We start from the raw sequence: 20,603 nt of genomic DNA on the forward strand, positions 1-20,603 counted from the left end.
TGTTCTGTGTATTTAATTATTGAGGAATGTGCCTGGCAGGGGATGGAATCCAACTGATGACCCAAAACCACAGGCTTTGTCCTTCAGGAGATTCACCTGATTCGTTACCAATTGTTTTAAAAGCAGCACAACTCAAATTCAGCCTCACCAGGCTCTTATGTACCCTGCTTTAATATTCAGTGGGAAAGTCAACCTGAACAAATAAAGATATTTATTTCCAAGGGAAACCATGTTCATAATTATCCTTAAGGTCTATATGTTGGGGTGTAGGCCTGAGTAGGATGCCAGAGTAGGGTACCAAGGTGCATAAGGCTTTTCATGTCTTTTTTTTTTAACTTGCGGGATTATTTTTCCACTCACAGCTGTCCCACCGTGTTAGTTATGAAGATGAGTGTCTTGAGTTTTGTTCCCCTGCCCCCCCTTTATACTCATAACAGCCTCAATTCGTTGGGGCGTGGACTCTATAAGGTGTCAAAAGCGTTCCACAGGGATGCTGGCCCATGTTGACTCCAATGCTTTCCACAGTTGTGTCAAGTTGGCTGGATGTCCTTTGGGTGGTGGACCAGTCTTAATACACACAGGAAACTGTTGAGCGTGAAGAACCCACCACGTACTATCATACCCTGTTCAAAGGCACTTAAATATTTTGTCTTGCCCATTCACCCCCTCAGAATGGCACACATGCACAATCCATGTCTCAATTGTCTCAAGGCTTAACAATCCTTCTTTAACCTGTCTCCTCTCCTTCATCTATACTGATTTGAAGTGGATTTAACTAGTGACATCAATAAGGGATCATAGCTTTCACCTGGTCAGTCTATGTCGTGGAAACAGCAAGTGTCCTTAATGTTTTGTATTTGGTATAGAAGCCCACACTAATCATTGTGGATAGAGTATAATTGAGAAGCATTGCCTTCTGATACGTTATCCTCCCTTTGTTTTGAGCTCAACAGCCAAGTCATCATTAGTCTATGATGTTGAAATAACCACACCTTGGGGGCAACAAGTTTGACTTTAAAGGTGAACTGAGCTTAATTGATATGCCAACCAAGACGAGTGTATTGATGGATGAAATGTGCTTTGTGGTGTTACACTAAATACCTGTCGAATTCCAGTTAGATCTCTCAACTTACATCATATTAGCCATGTTAATATTTTGTGTGCAACTCTGCTGAATTATCGTCAAGAGTCAATCAATTGTTACATCAACTGTGCATTTCTTTATCCTCCCATCATATTCTGAGTCACACTTTGAGGGACATCCTGATCATTCCTCCTTCATTGGGAATATGTATTTAGCATCCTCTTGTCTAAGTAGTCTTTCCATGGGAACCTGCTTTGGTTAGCAGCGTACTACAATACTTACACATATGGTGCTTGTTTTTCTGTGTACAAATGCACAGTACTCTCTATACTAGCACTTCTGGCTCCTGTGTGTCTGCTGCCATTTGCCCTCCAACTTCACTGTGTGGCTGGCGAAAATGAACAAAATGACAGGCATCCCAGGAGCTTCAAATGGAGAGTTGTTGTCTTTCCTATTTCTGACATTCTCCTCTCTTCCCCCACTCTCCTTCCCTGTTCCAATTTCTACTTTTCCCAAGAGGAGCGCCATAGTTGGCCTTATCAGGGATACCAGCATGCAATATGGGCCTGGATGGGATGCATGCTTTCTGTAAATCTGTCATTTGTCAAGGGAAAAGAGACACACATTATGGTGTGAATTTTAGTTGTGTACCCCCTGCATCACAATGGTTGGGGTTGACAAGGTGCAGGCCGGGTAACACATTTCACCTGTCAAAAGCAGTCATATTGACATGAGGAAGAGAGGAAATGTGTCGGTGGGTTAATTCCATGTTGTAGAAAAAGCCATTACTGAGGTAACCAAATGGTCTATGGGTCATGTGTTTTTCTCGGAACACTCAGTGTCTCAACATGCTTCACTGAGTTGTTGCTATTGACAAATTGTCCTTTGTCCGACTACAGAAACATCTCACCTAAAGTCTTTGTCCAGGTTTATTGACTGGGATTGATAGAAATGAGCAGGGAGACTGACAGAGGCAAGATAGTGTGAAGGCCAATGGAGGCCGAGTTTCGATCCCAAACAGGTAGGGGGATCACCTTAACCTCTCAACCAATCTCAGGCATACACATCTCACCCATTCTATGGGCAGAACCAGGGTAGGCTACATGAAAAATCCCACCATGTTATGGATTGTGTTCAAAAGTCAGTGAAAGGGTTAAGATCTGCATAATGTGTTCTGTAGTGAGGTAATTACATTTCAGTTCTTGAATAAATGACTTATGACGTTTGATAGTTTACATCCTTAACAGTCTAGTGGAGCAATATTTATGCTATTTAGCCACCACTATCATCACCTATGAATAATGACACCCTTTGCAGGGCAGTGTCCCAGTCAACGTTCTGGTGCTTTGGGACCTCCTTGATGAAATGGGGAAGTGCCACCAACTAGTCCTTTACCACAACCTCCAGCAGCAACCTGATTTACCCAGACGGTTTCCCATTCCTGTATCAACTGGGGCCAGCCTTGCTTAGCTTCATGAAATAGCCAGTATGGGGATGCAGAAGCATATGGTCTAGAATGTACTACAATACAGTACCAATAATGTTCTGTGTAACATCCTTGTCCTGTGCACAATATCTGGCTTTGCTATTAGTTAAGTTGCTTCTGAAGCTAACAGAATGGTTACTCGTCTTCTTATTAAAGGAAAGAGAATGGATATCTTGTTGACATCCATTGTTTACTAAAGCTTACGTATCACGTGAGTTTTGATAACCAAAAGCAGTGTGCGGGTTTCTCATTGTTCACACACCTGCAATGAGATGACTCAGAAGTGTCTTTTGGAATTTTGAATAGCCGTCTTCTTCTCAATACATTTGGGACTGATCTTCAGACCTGGGTTCACTTGAGCTTGTCTGGCGCAATGGAATCAAAAGAATAGTAAAAGTGCAACCCCCCCACCCATCTTGCACTTCAGACACTCTCAATCAAACTCCAAAAGTATTTCTAAGAAAACAATCATTATTTGAACACTATTTGACACTTTTTTTTTTCAATCCACTAATATAGTCATGAAGGCATGTGGAAATTAGTGAATGTTCTTACCTCACACAAGACAAACTGAGTTATTGCATGTTCTGATCATTGGCACATTTGACTTACCATATACATATATTCTCCAGTAAATGGTCCCTCCAACCCTATTTCTTTTCATCCATACAACTGTGTTATTAAGAAATGAATACCGTTCATTTAGATCAAAGTCTCATGTTTTGCTGGAGTTTGCCTCTCATGTACACGTCATGTGATGCACAGAAATCCACACATTGTCAGAAGATACGTGAAAATGGGAAAGAAGTGTATAACTTTCATGTCAAGGAAAGAGAAGGCAGCAAGCATCCTAATGGAAAACGAGTTTCACATTCCTGTTAACCCTGAGAAATTGATTCTGGGATGTGGTCAATGCCTCCCCCCATATTTCAGTCTTATCAGGCACACTGAGCCATTCTGAAGATCTAAGAAGCAGGGCTTCGGGCACAGGCAGACATATTTTACAATTCAGAATATTAAATACAATGATTTAATTGACATGCCTCGAGGAGACGGACAGGCGAGAGTGTGACACTAATGTAAAGCGAGGCAGTCAAGGCAGATGATGTTCTCGCTGGACAACTTAAAGGCAAATCCAAACTTATTACACTAAAAGGAAAACTTGTCCAGCGAGTTCTGAAGCTCTGAAAGGAGAGGAACCTGAGGTGTGTCAGATGGACAGTCATACGAAGGGGAGAGAAAAAAGTGCATGCTCACGGACTGTAGAGGAATAATTCACAAGGTCGACAAGGCTGAAGTTGTTAAGCCGACTTTGATAATCCCCAAAAATGTGATAAGAGGAGAAGGAGCGTATGCTAGAGTGGTTCAACATAATTTTAGATTCTTGCGTCAATTGTGGATAAACCCAAACATTAGCACAGAGGTTTGGGGAGACCACTGTTGTGAAGCTCTGACCTGAAGTAATTGCAGCAGAAACCTGCATATTTCCTTACAGGAACTTGGGAAATCAAGTATGTACAGTCAATTATTTTCCCACCCTATTAGCTTAGCGTATCGATATGAAGAAAAAAACTATTTCACAGTTGTCATCTGACATGCTACATGGGATTTACATACTGTATGAAAATGGGTTGGTAACATAATCAAAGTCGGGCATATCAATGGAAAACATGAAACAAATTGAATTAACAGTCGGAATAGGATTAAAATAATAAATTACCTATCTGATGACTTCTCTCTCTCATCTTGTAGCTCACGCTACAAAACATTATTGAGAAATTCACCACGTCAACCGTCAGGGGTGACTGAAGGTCAATCCAAGGCAGGCCATCTGTAGTTGATGTGGTTTTTATTTCTTCCCAGTCCAGATAATGTACATTTATTGCTTTTCAAGGACATATCGTAAGACATCCAAGCACTCTGACGCTTCAAAGCAGTGGTGCCCACAGCACGTAGCTGCCAGCATCTAAGCCAACACTGACATCATCACCCTAGCTTTTGTACCACACAATTTACAAAGCTATTTCGTGGAACCCTGTCATTCTTGATCATACTGAGTAATATTGCTTTTTGCCTGCGGTTTACACTAGAAATTCAAGTAATCTCTATGAATGTGAACACAGTGACTTTCATCAGAGCAGCTGAGGATCTAATGACGATCCATGTCCAGATACAAATCTGACAAAAACTAATGCTGCCAAGTTTATGTTTGTAGCCATTCATGTACATGTTATTCCCTTGACAGAATGCACACATGCACATTCTATTTTGCAGAAAACTAGCTACCTCAAAGACTGTGTCAAACGTACAGTAAGATCTGTGTCCAAAAGTGTGGTATGAAGACCTGTCACAAAAACACAATCAACACCTGGAGTAAGGACAATATGATGTACAATGGCAAATGCGGGAAAGACACAAGTCATAAAGAACAGGCTTAAGACCTGGGGGTCACCGAAAGACAATAAAACAAACCGAATCTAAGACTGTGAAGCCTGAAGTCGATAGCGTCCTATAGCCAGAGGATCAGAAAGGTCAAATTAATTGAGATGTGTCCAGGGAATGTATCATATCTATTGATACATTCAAAGTGAATCATTCTATTGAATTGTAGAGGATACACAGCCGAGTTAGTTTGGTGGCATTATTTATTTGCTGTATTTGACATTTCATTGAATACCTTCTTGTATTTTCCACCAGTACAATAGAATGACCGTTCCTGGGTATACACTCAGTTCTGTTTAAATGTTTAATCTTTGACTATGAGCCAAGAGAAAATAACTATACAAGTTAGTGAACAAAATGCAGTTATGACTAGAATGTCAGAATGCTTTCCTTTTGTTACTTGCCCCTGCATGGGGTGGACCGAATGTGAATTTAGTATTCTGTAAGATCATGGTGAACGCAAAGCTAACAGATCTTAGCAGTAACGTGCTCTATGTTATCTCATGACTTTCCCCCATCAACATTCACAGTAGCTCATGAGGAGGACAATAGAAAATGTGCACCAGTATTCTCAGGATTTTACAAGCATAGTTTCCAAGTGGACTATACTACACATCAACACATTGTATTTTAGTCCGGTACACCAACAATAGACGTCTTTGATGTAAACAATCATGCACTCTCATTGCAAGGTCTTTGCCTATGTTAGAGGTAGAATAAATAAACTATGGGGGAGTTGCCTACCTATCTAGAAGGAGTGAGGCCAAACCCAGCAGAGACCGAGCTGTAAATATGACCTCCCTTCTCTCCTTCCTCCACAGGCCCATGACTTCAAGAAAACCCTGTGGGGTTTCTGTGTGTGTGTGTGTGTGCGTGTGTGCGTGCGTGCGTGCGCTTGTCTGCTAGACGGGGGGTGGGGGAGGGGTGGCTTAGAAAGATATAGAGCCTGCCTACACCTTAGCTCTGAGTTGGCAGCAACCTGGTGTTAAAAATATACTCAGCCTTGCGTAGGTTTTAGAGGGACGATAGATAGAAATAAAACTCTAGTTCCACCATTTCTCACCAAACCCACACTGAAATAAAGAGAACAGAAATATCAGCTTTTTAAACAAACACAACTCGACATACTCTTACACAAATAATTATTCTGATTTGCATGCCATGCCATTGCACACGCTGTTTAAGAAGGCACCTTGGCCTTACCTACAACATTGGGTTTGTCCCAAATGGCACCCTATTTCCTATAGTATACAACTTTTGACATGGTTTCGTAGGGCTCTGGTCAAAAGTAGTGCACCTCATAGAGTGCTATTTGGGCCACATCCATTGAGTACATGTCACCTCCATACGACTGCAAACAATTAGCTTCTCATGGATCACTAACAAGCCAAGGCGACCTTTAGCCAATGTGTGACCTCCGGGAAAGTAAGCAAAAGGAATCCATCCACCGGATACAGTATCTATAGGTCTGTTGGGTGCTTCAAACACAAAGCTGCCCATGACCGATACTCATTGAGTGGGATAACAACAACATCAACGGATAAAAGAGCATCTCAGGAGTACGACCCATGTGGTCTGTGTGAAATGTAGAGACTGATGCAAGCCCTTATGATGGTGTGTGTGTCTGTGTCCGTGTGCAGGTTATCCTGCTGTCTTGGAAACAGGTTTTACCTAGTCTATCTCGGTCTTCAATGGACTTGTACACAGAGAGAGTGTATACCCTTGGATATCAGTTCACTCCCCATTCAATACTTAAACTAGGAATTCGTATAAGCATTGTGTGAAGCACTACTTTGTAATGAAAAATGTAGCCTTGTCCGAGCCAGAATGGCCCATCTCTAGCTTCTATAGCCTGAGGCAGCTTGATGTATCCCCCTGGACAGGACGCTTAGTCTACCGCAGGCCCTTAATGCTGAGTAACAAGCAGAGAAGCATCAAGTCTTTGGTATGACTCAACCAGGGATGAAACCCCAAACCTTCCAACCACAAGGTCGAGTTGATCTCTCCCAATGACAGGCAAGGTCCATCAGCTTCTTCTGTAAAGAAATACAGTGCCTTCAGAAAGTATTCACACCCCTTTGAAGTTTTCCACATTTTGGTGTGTTACAGCCTGAATTTAAAATGGATTACATTTAGGTTGTTTGTCACTGGCCTACACACAATACCCCATAATGTAAAGTAGAATTATGTTTTTTCGAAATGCTTACAAATTAATAAATGTAAGCTGAAATGTCTTGAGTAAATATGTTTTCAACCCATTTTCTCATGGCAAGCCTAAATAAGTTCAGGAAGGGCACCTATTGGTAGATGGGTAAATAAGCAGACAATATCCTTTTGAGCACGGTGAAGTTATTAATTACACTTTGGATGGTGTATCAATACACCCAGTCACTATGAAGATAGAGTTGTCCTTCCTAAATCAGTTGCCAGAGAGGAAAGAAACAGCTCAGGGATTTCACCATGATGCCAATGGTGACTTTAAAACACAGTTTTACTCTACAATACTAACCTAATTCACAGAGGGAACAGAAGGAAGCCTGTACAGAATAAAAATATTCCAAAACAAGCATTCTGTTTGAAACAAGGTACTAATATAATACTGCAAAAAAATGTGGCAAAGCAATTAACCTTTTGTCCAGAATACAATTGTTTTGTTTGGGGCAAATCCAATACAACACATTACGCAGTACCACTCTCCATATTTTCAAACATAGCGGTGGCTGCGTCATGTGATGGGTATTCTTGTAATCGTTAAGTACTGGGGGTTTTTCAGGATAAAAAAAACTAAATGTAGCTAAGCACATGCAAAATCCTAGAGAAAAGCCTGGTTCAGTCTGCTTTCCACCAGACACCGTGAGATGTATTTTAGGTTATTATCCTGCTGTAAGGTGAATTCAAGGTCAAATCTATGCTGAAGTTGCTTACCAAGAAGAAGGTGAATGTTTGAAAATCTACTTGAAAATCTATTGCAAGACCTGAAAATGGTTGTCTAGCAATGATCAGCAACCAATTTGACAGAGCTTGAAGAATTTTGAAAAGAATAAGATACATTTTGTACAATCCAGGTTTGGAAAGCTCTTAGAGACTTACCCAGAAAGAGTCACAGCTCTAATCGCTGCCAAAGGTACTTCTACAAAGTATTGACTCAGGGGTGTGAATACTTACAGTGTGTAAATGAGATATTTCTGTATTTAATTTTAAATACAGTTGAAAAACTTTCTAAAAACATGTTTTTCTTTGTCATTTGTCAATGGAGGAGATACATTTGTTTTTTTTATATACATTTTGCATTCAGGATGTAACACAACAAAATGTGGAATAAGTCAAGGGGTATGAATTAAGACTTTCTGAAGGCACTGTATAGCATACAAACATAAAGGAATGGGGAATATGTTATGCTATATATAAATATATCTGTCAGTCATGGAAGGACTTAAACCATCCCTCATTTGCATATAAAAAAAGCCACAGACAGTGGATTTTCCACTTGCCTCTCTCCAAAGCCTCATTATTGCATGGGACTAAATTACTATATTTGTTGAGACATGTCCAATAATGCATTTGGCATAATATTTCCTAAAGCTATAAATAGCATCATAGAATTCAAATATGGCTTAACTTGGCCGCTTTTATGTGGTCATTAAAGTAGTTAGAAACCACTTTCCTTTTTCATGTTTCTGCATAATAAACTCTGCAGTTTCCAACTGCTGTTATTTTTTCCCTGTGAAGTGAAGCACATGTGCAAGTGCAAAGCTTGGAGAGTTGTATTGAAGAGTATAAGGCACAATTAAAAGAACATTGAACATTTTTCATATTGATGGATTGGCCAGTGATGCACATATGTAGTAACCAAGTGTATTCAACTAAAGTGGAAGTAGAATGTACAATAAAATACAATCAAATGCAATCATGTATTGTACTTCATAGCGAATAATAGAATAGCTAGGAGAATAGAATAGCTGGGAGTCCTGCCTGCTAGATAGCGGTGTCCTGTGATTGAATCGAAATGCATAGCAACAGCCTTTGGTAGAGAATCCTAATATTTAGACAATATGAAGATATAGTGGCTAGTGACAGTTATACGTTTTTAGTTGACGTAAACTGTAGGGACCCACAAGATCTTCTGAGGGCTGTCAATATTGACAGATGTGTACATTAGCCAATGGGAAAAGTCAGAGAACAACAAGCTTAAACTCAATGAGAGCAGCCCAACAGCCATTTAGTATGAGGGATGACGGTAGCAGACCAGACAGACTTTTGATGGAGGACATATTGATTCGTAAAATGGACAACACACTCAAGTGATTGGGGGGGGGGGGGCAGAGCGCAAAAGGGAGAGGGTCAAGTGTTGCTCTATGATCTCGAGCTGGTTCCTCATGGATATACTGCACGTACTGTATACTGTACATTCACGCACCGTACATCAACGCTGCATTTCTGTCATGCAATTGAATTGATATTGGGAATAAATCAAGCTAATGTAAAATGAGGCCTCTGCCAGTGTCTGCTACACAAAGTGACAGGTATCTCAGATGAGTGATAACTTTAACCCATTACAGTCTAAGCCCTGTCTAAGCCGGGGGGGGGTCTACTAAGCTATATGGAATTGTTTTAAGAAGGTCATACCAAGGATCCTTTAGCTATTTGATTTGGAATTTGTGACCCCTTGAAGTATCAAAAAATATATTCAAAAAATATTTGATGAAAATTTGATTTTGGCCTTACTGCTATTAGCCCATACAAACACATTGAATAACATATTCACTACATGGAACAACCGATGTGGTCAAATTAACCAGAACGGTCATATTAACCAGAATGGACACTCCAGGACACCTAAAGCTCCCGATGTCACAGGAAGGACAAAAAGATCATCAAGGACAACAACCACCCAAACCACTGCCTGTTCACCCCGATATCATCCGGAAGGCGAGGTCAGTACAGGTGCATCAAAGCTGGGACCGAGAAACTAAAAACCAGCTTCTATCTCAAGGCCATCAGACTGTTAAATAGCCATCACTAACACATAAGAGGCTGCTGCCTATGTACATAGACACGGGTCACTTTAATAATGTTTACATATTCTATTCTATTCTACTGTATCTTAGTCTATGCCGCTCTGACATTGCTCGACCATATATTTACATATTCTTAATTCATCATTCCTTTACTTAGATTTGTGTGTATTGGGTATATCTTGTGAAATTGTTAGATGTTACTTGTTAGATATTACTACACTGTCGGAGCTAGAAACACAAGCATTTCGCAACACCAGCAAAAACATCTGCTAAAGATGTGTATGTGACCAATAAACTTTGATTTGATGTGAATGGTTTATTAACGAGCATGGTAATATTAACCAGAATGGTAGCCAGGGAGAGGCCAGTGTCCACATGGAGAAACTGTTGGAATATATACAACACACACGCAGCTCACCTCATCATGTATTTTTTTTATTTTCTCTCTCTCTCTCTCTCTCTCTCTCTCTCTCTCTTTCTCTCTCTCTCTCTCTCTCGCTTCCTCTTTCTCTCTCTCTCCCTCCCTCTCCCTCTCTCTTTCTTTATCGCACTCTCTCTGTCTCTCCCTCTCTAGCTCTTTCTCTCTCTCCCGAGCACTGATGTTTCTCTCAATTACACTAGCTTTAGCCAAGGCCAATCACAGGCTGGCATTTTGTCTCACAGTTCAGCGCCCGCTATTCCCAAAGGGATCTATTAAGTTATGGACCTCTGTGAGAAAGAGCAGAAGAGCAAGTCTCTGAGTGGATTAGTTAGTCAATAGTATGTGGAAGCATTGAAATAGATGCATTCATACATTGATATAGGCCAGCTAGTGGGGGGGTGGGGGGGGCACGTGGGTATTGATCTGGATGGCCTGTGGGTGTGCAACGTTTTGTGTCACACACTCACACACACCAACACTCTTGGCAGTGGTGAAGTATTGTACCCGCTTAGCATGCAGGGTAGAGTGAGTCCTTGTGAAATCCAGACCAAAAAAGACCATGATTTGGGGGATTTTCACAAAATATAATCCATAAAATGGTTCTTTGGAGGAAAGATTGTTGATATATATTTGTATCTAAAAGCAAAATTGAGAAATAATTGATCAACGTTGGCATATTTATGACATTGTGGCCTTAGCCAGGCCTCCTTTAACATTTCATTATGTTTAATCTGTAGGTGCTCCAAAGCAAACATTGGTGTTATACGTAACTCTTGCTCTGTAAAACGAGAAGTCTTTTTACTTCAATAAAAAATGTTTACATTCATTTATGAATATTGAAAAATATCAACATGAACATTTTAAATATACCATTTTTTTGAGTTATGATCCAATTTGTAAGCCTTACAATATTAATGTAAAAATGTATTCAAAACGGTCACTTTCTGCTGATGATTTGCAGGATGTGCAATGATACAAGTAAACGGATGGCTGTGATTGGTTACAATGCCTACTATGCCAATTTCTCTGAATAAAATGGGCCATAACTTTAACACTAGCAGAGATCTCACTCTGGAACTTTTGCATGCACATAGAGTATATTATGTTCAACAATATATAGGAAAACAATGTATATATTCATGTTTACATTTTCAATATTCATAAATTAATGTAAAACATTTTTTTTTATTGAAATCAAAATACTACTCATATGACTCTTAAACGAGGCCTGGGTAAGGCCAAAATGTCATAAATATGCCAACTCAATTATGCTTTTAAACACAAATGTGTAATATACACTGAGTGTACAAAACATTAAGGACACCTGCTCTTTCCATGACATAGACTTCACCAGGTGAATCCAGGTGAAGGCTATGATCCATTATTGACATTATCCATCACTTGTTAAATCCACTTCAAACATTGTAAATTAAGGGGAGGATACAGGTGAGGAAGGATATTTAATCCTTGAGACAATTGAGACATGGATTGTGTAGGTGTGCCATTCAGAGGGTGAATGAGCAAGACAAAATATTGTAAGTGCATTTGAACGGGGTAAGAGTTTCCCGTGTGAATTAAGAATGGTCCCCCACCCAAAGGACATCTAGTCAACTTGACACAACTGTGGGAAACATGGGCCAGCATGCCTGTGAAAAGCTTTCGACACCTTGTCTGGGCTCGGTAGCGCATCAGTCCTCCCTGTCATAATAAGCAACAGAGGACATCGTATTATATCCCAGAAAAATTGAAGTGCAGTAAATGGAAGTAACCTAATCTATGGTTTTTTTAACTGTTAGCTCCAAGGGTATTGTCTGCAATAATCATATGCACATAGAACGTTATTCCACTGTTTGCATTGAAACTGGCAGGATATTCAGTACCATTGAGTCAAATGTAAATGTCTACCTCAGATCAGCCTCTCAGAATATCACTAAAAACAAACACGCAACCCAGAAAATGAGAAAAAGTGCCCATTTTAACATGTAGCCTGAGAAACAAGGTTCATGAAATTGACAATTTATTAACATCAGAAGACATTCATGTTCTGGAAAACTCTGAAACACTCTTAGGTAATTCCTTTGATGATGCAGTAGTAACTATACATGGTTATAGGATATATATGAAAGATATAAATGCAAATGGAGGAGTTGTTGCCATATACAGTCATGGCCAGTTTGTATGATGGCAATTTGCATATACTCCAGAATGTTACGAAGAGTGATCAGATTAATTTAAATTAATTTCAAAGTCCCTCATTGCCATGCAAATGAACTGAATCCCCCCAAAACATTTCCACTGAATTTCAGCCCTGCCACAAAAGGACCAGCTGACATCATGTCAGTGATTCTCTTGTTAACACAGGTGTGAGTGTTGACAAGGACAAGGCTGGAGATCACTCTGTCATGCTGATTGAGTTTGAATAACAGACTGGAAGCTTCAAAAGGAGGGTGGTGCTTGGAATCATTGTTCTTCCTCTGTCAACCATGGTTACCTGCAAGGAAACACGTGGCGTCATCATTGTTTTGCGCAAAAAGGGCTTCATAGGCAAGGATATTGCTGCCAGTAAGATTGCACCTAAATCAACCATTTATCGGATCATCAAGAACTTCAAGGAGAGGAGTTCAATTGTTGAAGAAGAAGAAGTCTTCAGGGCGCCCAAGAAAGTCCAGCAAGCACCAGGACCGTCTCCTAAAGTTGATTCAGCTGCGGGATCGGGGCACCACCAGTACAGAGCTTGCTCAGGAAAGAAGTCACTTCTCTCCAGGAAAAACATCAGGGACAGACTGATATTCTGCAAAAGGTACAGGGATTGGACTACAGAGGACTGGGGTAAAGTCCTTTTCTCTGATGAATCCCCTTTCCGATTGTTTGGGGCATCCGGAAAAAAGCTTTCCCGGAGAAGACAAGCTGAGTGCTACCATCAGTCCTGTGTCATGCCAACAGTAAAGCATCCTGAGACCCTTCATGTGTGGGGTCGCTTCTCAGCCAAGGGAGTGGGCTCACTCACAATGCTGCCTAAGAACGCAGCCATGAATAAAGAATGGTACCAACTTCTCCCAACCGTCCAGGAACAGTTTGGTGACGGACAATGCCTTTTCCAGCATGATGGAGCACCTTGTCATAAGGCAAAAGTGATAACTAAGTTGCTCGGGGAACAAAACATAGAGATTTTGTGTCCATGGCCAGGAAACTCCCCAGACCTTAATCCCATTGAGAACATGTGGTCAATCCTCAAGAGGCGGGTGGACAAAGCAAAAGCTACCAATTCTGACAAACTCCAAGCATTGATTATGCGAGAATTGGCTGCCATCAGTGACCCAGAAGTTAATTGACAGCATGCCAGGGTGGATTGCAGAGGTCTTGAAAAAGAAGGGTCAATACTGCAAATATTGACTCTTTGCATCAACTTCATGTAATTGTCAATTAAAGCCTTTGACACTTATGAAATGCTTGTAATTATACTTCAGTATTCCATAGTAACACCTGACAAACATACTGTATCTAAAGACACTGAAGCAACAAACTTTGTGGAAATTAATGTCATTCTCAAAACTTTTGGCCACGACTGTATGTCCAGAGTCATTTTACTGAGAGATGATCTATTGTCAGATGATGTGGAAGTAATATGACAACAGGTTCATCTGCCTCCCTTAAAGGTATGTTTTCTGGGTGACCTAAAGATTGACTGGTTGTTATCAAGCTGCCCACTCAAAAATAAGCTCCAAGCTGTAACCTACCAGGGTATTTACAAACAGAACAGGAACTAAATGATCCTCATGTACTGATCACATCTTTCTGACGGGCGTATGTCAATCACTACATCATCAGATTGTGACGTATGTTTGTTGTTGTTGAACGCCGAAACCTGAAATAAAGACCTCGGTGTGTGTTTTTATATATTTGTATTTTATTTTGAATTCTGCGGCTCTGTTGGGCTAAATTGCTGTGAGCGCTGCTATCTGTCCCGGAATCCTGCCAGATTCTGTATATCGGGAGTGACGCAAAAGCCCAGCTAGCTGGCTTGGCGGTCTCAAATAGAGGCCGCTATTGAACGTCTCCAGCATTGCATGAGCTGTGTTTACTTTGCTTTGTTACAGGAAAATTTGGACGACGCTGACTTTCAATGAAGCAAATGCTTGCTTGCGGAGGACTACAGGAGAGAAGGAGCTACTCTTAGCAAGCAAGTAGCAAACCTACATAAGCTACTGGGGAACACACGACCACCTACCTTTTCTTTATCTTCCACCACAGTAGCCGGACACCGCTCTGGTCTGGTGGATGTTTCGCCGCCGTGTCAGCTCTCCACAGCCGACTGGCCAGTGCTAGGCAGGGTTCCATCCCCGAAGGGGTCTTCCCCTTCCCTGGAGAGCGGAGCTGTTCTCGACCCAACCAACCAGCCATGGAGGTACGTCACTCGCTGTGGAAGTCGAAGAAGGCGTCCTCTGGCAACGGGGGTCTCCATTGAGATGTTGAGCCCGGAACTGACACAGAGCAGAAACACCTTTGCCACCCTGGATCCAGAGGTTCTGCCGCCTTCGACTTTGGTGACTTCGCAATCAAGTTTAGATCCGGGTACCTGCATCTTCATCCTCTGTTCTGCCTCCCTCTCCGGTGGCTTCTACCTCAGGTTCAGATCCTCGGAGCTCCCTGAGAGACCGGCCCATTCAACATCATCAGCTGTCATCATAGGCAGCTCTATGGTGTGAAACATCTAGGTCCCCAAGGCAAAAACCCTATGCCACCCAGGAGCACGAGTACAGGACATAACAAGGCTGCTCCCAACTGTAATAACACAGATACCGGGAGCGGACACTGTCGTAGTCCATGTGGGGTCAAACGACATCAGGAGGGCTAGCTCGGAACATTTGAAAATTGATTTTATGGCTGATTTTAGCATTAAAAGACTCCAAAAAAAAGGCCAATACTTTCAGGCCCAGTACCATCATTGGTCCACGGGTGTGAAAGATTCAGCAGACTGCTGGCATTACACATCTGGCTAAAAGACTACTAAAAGACTACTACTTTTTAAAAGACTACTAAAAGACTGTAGCTCTGCTGGAATCACTTTCATTGATAACTTTGACACCTTCTGGAAACAGAAGATAATCTACAGGAATGACAGCTGCTATAGACCACCAAGTCATAACAGTCAGTATCTGGATAATATGTGTGAAATGCTTGATAATGTATGTGATATAAACAGAGAAGTTATTTAAATATTGACTGGTTATCATCAAGCCGCCCACTCAGTCAACCTACCAGGGTATTTACAAAAACTCAGGAATGCTGCAGATATGTTCTTTAAAGCAGTATCCAGATCCATAGTATGTAGTGATAACAAATATAGTAGCCATATCTAGGAAAACCGAAATTTCAAAGGCTGGGCCAAATATAGTGCATACAATAAGTTTTGTAGTGATTCATATGTTTAAAGAATATTTGCTGGTCTGTGGTGGGTAATGAGAAGCAACCAGACGCTGAACTTGACGGAATTATGAAACTACTTATTCCAGTTACTAATAAGCACAAACCCATTATTTTTATTTTTATTTTTATTAACACTGAATACTAGAACAAAATAACAAAGTGAGAAACGAAACAGAAAACAACTACCCACAAAACACAGGTGGGAAAAGGCTACCTAAGTATGGTTCCCAATCAGAGACAACGATAGACAGCTGTCCCTGATTGAGAACCATACCCGGCCAAATCAAAGAAATACAAAACATAGACAAATGAACATAGAATGCCCACCCAAATCACATCCTGACCAAACCAAAATAGAGACATGAAAAGCTCTCTAAGGTCATGGCGTGACAGGTATGGCAATTAAAAACTTTCTGGGATATGTGGGACGCTCAGCAGAGCGCCAAATTCAAATAAATTACTATAAAAACAAACTTTCATGAAATCACACATGTAAGATACCAAATTAAAGCTACACGTGTTGTGAATCCAGCCAACATGTCAGATTTCAAAAAGGCTTTTCAGCGAAAGCAAACGATGCTATTATCTGAGGATAGCCCCTTCGTAAACAAAGAGAGAAAACATATTTCAACCCTGCAGGCGCGACACAAAACGCAGAGATAAAAATATAAATCATGCCTTACATTTGACAAGCTTCTTCTGTTGGCACTCCAATATTTCCCATAAACATCACAAATACTTGTTTTGTTCGATTAATTCCATCGATATATATAAAAAATGTCAATTTATTTGGCACGTTTGATCCAGACAAACACTGGTTCCAACTTGCGCAACGTGACTACAAAATATCTCAAAACCTACCTGTAAACTTTGCCAAAACATTTCAAACTACTTTTGTAATACAACTTTAGGTATTTTTTAATGAAAATAATCAATAATATTGAAGACGGAATGATCTGTGTTCAATTCAGGAAGAAAACAAACTGACGCTACCTTTCTGGTCACACGCCTCTAACAAACAGTACACTTGAAGTGACCCTCGTTTTGAACAGGGCTACTTCTTCATTACACAAAGGATAAACCTCAACCAATTTCTAAAGACTGGTGACATCCAGTGGAAGCGGTAGGAACTGCAAGAAGGTCCCTTAGAAATCTGGATTCCAAATGCTACATAAGTTCTGTTATACTCACAGACATGATTCAAACAGTTTTAGAAACTTCAGTGTTTTCTATCCCAGTGTTTTCTATTCCTAGTGTTTTCTATTTCTATCTACTAATAATATGCATATCTTATCTTCTGGGGATGAGTAGCAGGCAGTTGAATTTGGGCATGCATTTCATCCGAACGTGAAAATACTGCCCCCTGTCACCAAGAAGTTAAGTCTGGCAGTCCAATTGATTGGCAAACGTACTGCAAATTAAGAAATCATGTGACTAAAGTAAAGAAAAAGAAACCACACTATGAAAGAAAGATAAATTATAGAAAGAATGATAGTAAAAAGCTTTGAGGCACCTTAAATTACATTTTTGGGAAAAAAGCAAACTCGGCTGCTTCATTCATTGAATCAGATGGCTCGTTCATCACAAAGCCCACTGATATTGCAAACTACTTAAATTACTTTTTCATTGGCAAGATAAGCAAACTTAGGGATTACATGCCAGCAACAAACGCTGACACTACACATCCAAGTATATCGGACCAAATTATGAAAGACAAGAATTGTTCTTTTGAATTCCGTAAAGTCAGTGTGGAAGAGGTGAAACAATTATTGTTGTCTATCAACAATGACAAGCAGCCGGGGTCTGACAATCTGGATGGAAAATTACTGAGGATAATAGCAGACGATATTGCCACATCTTCAATTTAAGCCTACTAGAGAGCTTGTGCCCTCAGGCCTGGAGGGTAGCTAAAGTCATTCCGCTACATAAGAATAGTAAAGCCCCCTTTACTGGCTCAAATAGCCGACCAATCAGCCTGTTACTAACCCTTAGTAAACTTCTGGAAAATATTGTGTTTGACCAGATACAATGCTATTTCACAGTAAACAAATTAACAACAGAATTTCAGCATGCTTATAGAGAAGGACACTCAACAAGCACAGCACCTACACAAATGACTGATGATTGGCTGAGAGAAATTGATGATAAAATGATTGTGGGGGCTGTCTTGTTAGACTTCAGTGCAGCTTTTAACGTTATCGATCATAGTCTGCTGCTGGAAAAATGTATGTGTTATGGCTTTACACACCCTGCTATAATTTGGATAAAGACTTACTTGTCTAACAGAACCCAGAGGGTGTTCTTTATTGGAAGCCTCTCAAATATAATCCAGTTAGAATCAGGAATTCCCCAGGGTAGCTGTTTAGGCCCCTTGCTTTTTTCAATTTTTACTAACGACATGCCACTGAGTAAAGCGAGAGTGTCTATGTATGCGGATGACTCAACGCTATACACGTCAGCTACTACAGCGACTGAAATGACTGCAACACTCAACAAAGAGCTGCAGTTAGTTTCAGAGTAGATGGCAAGGAATAAATTAGCCCTAAATATTTCTAAAACTAAAAGCATTGTATTTGGAACGAAACACTCACAAAATCCTAAACCTCAACTAAACCTTATAATAAATAATGTAGAAATTGAGCTAGTTGAGATGACTAAACTGCTTAGAGTAACCCTATATTGTAAACTGTCATGGTCAAAAATTATTGATGCAGTAGTAGCTAAGATGGGGAGAAGTCTGTCTATAATAAAGGGATGTTCTGCCTTTTTGACAACACTATCAACAAGGCAGGCCCTGCAGACCCTAGTTCTGTCGCACCTTGACTACTGTTCAGTTGTATGGTCAGGTGCCACAAAAAAGGACATCAGAACAGGGCAGCACGGCTGGCCCTTGGATGTACACAGAAAGCTAATATTAGCAATATGCATGTCAATCTCTCCTGGCTGAAAGGGGAGGAGAGATTGACTTCCTCACTACTTTTATTTATTTGAGATATTGACATGTTGAATGCTGTCTGTCTAAACTACTGGCACACAGCTCGGACATCCATGCATACCCCAACTATGGGCACACAGTGTGTTGTGAAATCTGTCAAGGTATTGTAATGTTTTTAAAATGTTATGAGCTGCCTTAATTTTGTTGGACCCCAGGAATAGTAGCTGCTGCCATGGGGATCCATAATAAATACAAATGGGGTGGCAGGTACCCTAGTGGTTAGAGCATTGGGCCTGTAGCCGAATGCTAGATCGAATCTCAGAGCTGATAAGGTAAAAATCTGTGGTTCTGCCCCTGAACAAGGCAGTTAACCCACTGTTCCTAGGGCCTCATTGTAAATAAGAATTTGTTCTTAACTGACTTGCCTAGTTAAACAAAAGGTAAAATAAGAAAAACGAATGTTGCAGAAATCTGCTCTAAAGCAGTATCCTCACCCATCGGATGTAGTGATCATAACACAATAGCCATATATAGAAAAAACTGGATCTAAAGTTGTGTATAAACAATCATATTAATGGTTTTGCAACGATTGCTGTGTCGAAGATGTAAAACATTTTGTTTGTCTGAATATCCGGACGCTGCACTTTAAGCATTTATGAAACTGCTTCTTCGCGTTACTGATAGGCATGTACCCATCAAGAAACTGTTAGAACTGCCAAATCTCCATGGATATATGATGAATTGAAAAACTGTATGGCTGAGAGGGATGAGGTAAAGGGAATAGCAAATAAGTCTGACAACACAGCAGACTTGTCATGGCTGTTGAAGGAAGAACTGGACCAAGGTACAGCGTGGTGAGCGTACATACTTTAAATAGATGTCGCCAACAAAACAATACCAAAACAAACCGAGAAGCTTAAGACTATGTGCCATCAAACAAAGTTAACTTCCCACAAACACAGGTGTGAAAAAGGGTACCTAAGTATGGTTCCCAATCAGAGGCAACGATAGACAGCTGTCCCTGATTGAGAACATAAAAATAGAAAATCATAGAAACACAAAACTCACGCCCTGACGAAACCAAAATAGAGACATAAAAAGGATCTCTAAGGTCAGGGCGTGACAAACACTGGCATACACACAGTAAATTGAGAAATCACGTAAACTAAACAAACAAACAGTAAACTAAACAAAAAAAAGAAGAAACTATACTATGGTACAAAGATAAATTATACAAAGAATGATAGTAAAAAGCTCTGGAGTACTTTAAATGAAATTCTTGACAAAAAAGCTAACTTGGCTCCGCCCTTCATTGACACAGATGGCTTCTTCATACCAAAACTCTTTGATATTGCCAACCATTTTAATAACTTTTTTGTTGACAAGACTAGCAAACTAGATATGACATGCAAACAACATGTCATGTCTAATGGACCAAATTATGAAAATTAAGGGACCGTAGTTTTGAGTTCCACAAACTGGATGTTGAAGAGATGAGAAAATTATTGCTATCAATAAATAAGGACAAACCACCTGGTACCGACAAACTGGATGATAAATTGCTGAGGTTGATAGCTGAATACGTTGTGACTCCTGTTTGCCACATCTTCAATTTAAGCCTAGAAGACGCTGTGTGCCTTTTGACATGGAGGGAGGTGAAGGTCATTCCGCTAGCCAAGAATAGCAGAGCACCCTTTAATGGTTCAAACACCCTGTCACATCTACTCCCGCTCCTCCTCTCTGGTGTTCGTTGTTGCCAGTTTACTCATTGCTACGCACACCTGTCACCA

The 20,603-nt window shown here is 40.5% G+C and overlaps 1 long non-coding RNA gene across 1 annotated transcript in view; it reads right to left on the reverse strand.

Annotated features, from left to right (window-relative positions):
• Positions 1-14,968: 14,968 nt before the first annotated feature.
• LOC149973250 (uncharacterized) overlaps positions 14,969-20,603 on the reverse strand; it is a 226,416-nt gene continuing 220,781 nt past the window's right edge. Inside the window, exon 3 of the long non-coding RNA XR_016490339.1 lies at positions 14,969-15,098. This is a non-coding gene — a long non-coding RNA (uncharacterized LOC149973250). The remainder of the gene's footprint in view (positions 15,099-20,603) is intronic.

This window comes from Oncorhynchus mykiss, chromosome 21 (genome assembly GCF_057628025.1).
Source record: "Oncorhynchus mykiss isolate SJ-2025 chromosome 21, ASM5762802v1, whole genome shotgun sequence".
In the NCBI taxonomy this organism is placed as follows: Eukaryota; Metazoa; Chordata; class Actinopteri; order Salmoniformes; family Salmonidae; genus Oncorhynchus; species Oncorhynchus mykiss.